This window comes from Mus musculus, chromosome X (assembly GCF_000001635.26).
Source record: "Mus musculus strain C57BL/6J chromosome X, GRCm38.p6 C57BL/6J".
NCBI classification, from domain to species: domain Eukaryota; kingdom Metazoa; phylum Chordata; class Mammalia; order Rodentia; family Muridae; genus Mus; species Mus musculus.
In genome coordinates this window covers 154,235,570-154,239,981 of record NC_000086.7, presented here as the reverse complement: position 1 = coordinate 154,239,981, position 4,412 = coordinate 154,235,570, and the positions used below count along the sequence as shown (strand labels likewise).

The 4,412-nt window shown below is 35.9% G+C and overlaps 1 pseudogene; it reads left to right on the top strand.

Moving 5' to 3' along the window:
- The first annotated feature begins 478 nt into the window (after positions 1–478).
- Positions 479–2,748, top strand: Gm15141 (annotated as a pseudogene).
- The last annotated feature ends 1,664 nt before the right edge of the window (positions 2,749–4,412 follow it).

The following is a 4,412-nucleotide window of genomic DNA, read 5'->3' as shown; positions in this document are numbered from 1 at the left end:
ATTAGTCTTTACTATCTTAAGACAGAGAACACCAAATTAGGCCTCTGACATATAGGTCAGGCTACTGTTAGGTATTAGTTCCACTTGAGTAAATCTTCCTGAATATCATAAGTGTCAGAAGCCCAATATGTGAATACTTTGTCTTCATGTCCTGCACTGTATAACTAACTGATATTGTACTTGTGAATTATTGTCTCTGTGTTATTTCCTATGTATTAAATGAGACTGATAGCAGTGTGGGTAACATTGGAATGTCACTACTGTCCTGAGGTGTTTAAAGTAGGTTCAAGATAAGCAAAGCATGAGCTATTAATGTAACTATCTGTGCGAGTCTAACAGTAAGCAAGACTTTTGTATGAGCAGTTAACATGTGCCTAACAGAACATTTTCCATTTAGTTTCTTTAGCACTACTTGTGACTCTCTCTCTTTTCGATATTCCCGGTGACTACGAAGACTGCTGATATTGTCATCCTCCAAATGGTCTGTTATACCCTCAACAGTAAAAGGTAAAGTATGACATATGAAGCCTTCCTATTTGGTTCTTAATGAACAGCTCGTATCTTCTCTTGGATTTCAGACAAGAACAGTACCATTTCCTGATAAGCTAGCTAATTTATCTGGCACAAAATTATTCTACATCCTATTTTCATTTCTCCTTCAAAGCATAGTGGTCCTGCAGTCTGCTACTTCAGATATGCCTTGACAAGAAAGAGCTTATGTTGATTACCAATCAATTTCCCTCAATGGCAAGCCCATCATATTTATTATACTTCCCATGTGGTACTTTTACTCTCTTGACCCCTTTAGAAAGCACATTACACAGGAGACTTTGGAATGATGGTTTGCTGACAGTTAATCTCTCCTTGAAAGGAGATTCTCTATTACAGACCCCTCAACCTTCTGTATGTGTAATGGCAATGATGTTATGCACATTCTGGATCACTGAAGGTCTTTCCCTTTTTCTTTTCTCTTAAAGGACTCATCAGGATATCGTCTCAGTATGATTTTCTCATTTTTCTTTTTAGTAAACTCATAGACCTGAATTGATAGATCTGAATAAGTTTTTTTCATAGTAAAAATATGAAGTATTATTTTTTAGTCAAAAATTACATTAGCTGAGGAAAAAAAACCTCTCTATCCATTATATGTTGTACCACAATGAAGTCAATTTTCACAAAGTGCAATATTGAATAAAAAGTGGATACAGAATGCACATATTCATTATTCCTCATCATTTACATACTTATAATAGTTTTGATGGTGTAGCAATTCAACTCACTACCTTACATATATTATGAAATCAGCATCCTACCATGAAGTTTTACAGGAGACTAGTTATAAATAAAAAATTAAGCTTGTGTTCACATGGACTTTAATTATGAAATATTACACATATTATTCCACAGGAATGCACACCTATTAGGATAATATCTAGAGAATTATAAGAGTGCATTCTCCTTGATCTATTAATATACCTGTTTTCCATCATGTTCATATCTTTGGGTATTTAAAGAAGTCAGGTATGATTTTGCTTGACTTAAATGGGCACACCATGTGAATTATTTTTCTTTTGTCTCATTTGTCTCAAGGGTTATACAGATCTTAAAGTCCTCTTGTAAGGATTATGTGATAATAAACTACAATAAGTTGAACATTCCTCTGTTTGGAATACTCACTGAGATTTTTATGGGTTTTTTGTTTCTCAAAGATATCTTCAGTAAGAAGTACCTTAAATTATATTTCAAACTTATTTCACCACTAATTTAAATGGATAATAAAGAAACAACATAGCAAAATTTGAAGGATACTATTAAATTATTTTCCAAATATCTTACACTGGTGATGCCTACCACAATCATATATCAAAAGTCTTCTTATTCATACCTAACTAGTGTATAGAAGCCTAACATGTGTATAGCTCACTTAAATACAGAATTGAGATAGCAGGGGCATGGAATGAACACTTAATACCTGTATACTATGACTTATTATGTTTTCCACATTTGTGTTCCTGGTTGATTCTAGAATTGTACTGTCTCATAATCAGATATGCAGGAATGAAGGAGTGGATCTTCAGAGTGGCTGACTTCCTTTGCAGCCTATTAATTTCGGGTTTGGAATAATTCTTGCAAACAGCAAATACTGGAGCTTCTGTGAATTTGACAATAATGTTGTCCAGCTTGTTTACATCAGACTTTGGGAAGCTTACTGCCTTTGGGGATTTAACTTCTCTGATACTGAGACCATAATTCTGGTACACAGCCCTGTCAACTTGACCTGAACAATATCACCTGACTTTCAATGTGCACGGAACCTGATATTACTGGAAATGCTGATAAAACCTGTTGTGAATTTTAACTCAGCAGCCCTTAGGGTCAGCATTATCAAAGCCTCAGACCCTGAGATTAAGATAGCATGCTACAAGTGCTCTATCTTTATTTTGACTCTCAGCAGCCTCTGTACTATTATTTCTGTGACCTGGAACCATGTAATAGATTTCTATGGCAAACCCACCCTTGACTTTCCACCAACCTTTCCAGGTAAGAATGAAACACAGCACTCATGTGTTTCCAATGGGGCTTGTGACAACCACTCTGTCACTCTTTGGTGTGATTATGTTCCTCTATGAGATAAGGTCACTGAAAGTTCAGAGGAAGATGAATGCCAAGCATGCTTCCAAACAAGCTAATGAGAGGTCCATAAAGGAGTGTGCTAGTGTTTGCAAAATGTGCCAGGAGACGCCCTGAAAAAGTTTCCTACACACCACAGTACTCCTGTAATTATTTACTCAGAGAAAATAAAATATCACAATGATTTTCAAGCTATGTGTGAAGCTTTTATCTTCTTCTTCCTGTTGAATGTCCTTAAAGGTCTTCACATCCTAAACTGTGCCATCTTAGACAATGTGTTCAGGCACAAATCAAGGAACCAAACCTAGGTTAGAAGTTTGTTTTTAAAGAAAAAATGCCACCCAGGTATTTAAGCATGCATCAATGTGGGGGCACTTAACCTGTAATGTGTACTAAATGCAGAGCAGTACTTGCAGCCTGTTAGCAATGCTGAAAGTTCTTCTTGAATAAAAGAACACAACCAGTTCACTGGGTATTCTTGGTGCTCTGAAGACTCCCCCGATGGAATTTTCTGAAATTCCCAGTCATTTCCAATGTGTTCTGCTGCAGAGAAGTGTTCGAGGTAGGGGAAAAAATAGGTAGGATATGGGCGTCATTCATGTATATGGAAGCTCTCAGAAGGATAGAGTACTAGACTAAATATTGCTATGTCTAAAATAATGCCATGGATCCACTAAGTACCAAAGAGTAGACAAGCGCTCCCACAGAAATAATGAAATATCCTCTCCAAACTAGGGAGATGTGTAGGGTGCCAATGTTTTACTTCAGCAGAGGAGACAAAGAGTCAGCAAAACAAGGGAGAGAATCAGGAGATTATATTTCAGGGAATCTCACATCTCTAACTGACTAGCAATTAGATTGTTCCTGCAGTTCTGATTGACTAGTAATCAGACAGTTTATTTACACATGTTTCAGAAAACAAAGTGAGACTAATGAGTTTTCAAGAAGTAGAGATTATGTGTTTGATGTTTTCCATTACATCCAGGCTTACAAAATTCAGCCACAGTTGGAAAATATAAGGACATATTTTAATGTTATTATCAGTACTATACCTCCAAATTAAAGATACTAAAGAGTGTCTCTTCCAAATAAAACAAATGTAACATATGACAGCTTCTTTTTAGGCCAGCTGCATTTCCAGTTTTAGAGTACCCCAGCAAACCAGAACTTATCTGAATGAGTCTTTTTGTGAATAGCAAATAGTAATATCTAATTCCTTTTATTATATGTTTATTATATGTTTCACTATCTTCACTATAAATAGGAAAAATTTATTTTCATCAATTTCTCTTATTTACTGTATTCTATTGCTCTAGAGAGTATACCATGTAAGACCCTAAACCTTTAAACTATGCTTTCAGCTATCTTCAAGTGTGATGTAAAGGGAGATCTTGAATCTCTAAATTAATGTCATAGCCTATCAGGATTTGTCAATTATCTGTGTTAATCCTATACCAATTGCACTGTTTGTGTTTGCTCTGGGTCAGATACCCCAAGATTGTTCCTGGATTAATGACCTCATCTTGCCATCTCAAGGGTATAAGGAAGACTTGCAAATAGGGCAAGATAAAGTTAGTCTTAGAATTGTCATAGAAATAGGCAAACATAGTCTTCTCATGAAAAGACACAAAATTAATTATAATGCAGAATGTCCTCAAGAATGCAACAAGCAGACACCAAAACCCAAAAGTGAGAGATGGAATGACAGTGGTTGCAGCCTTCAGCTTGGATTTGTTTGAAATGGGTCAAGCAGTTTTGCTGGCTTCATGTCTCTCACTCTT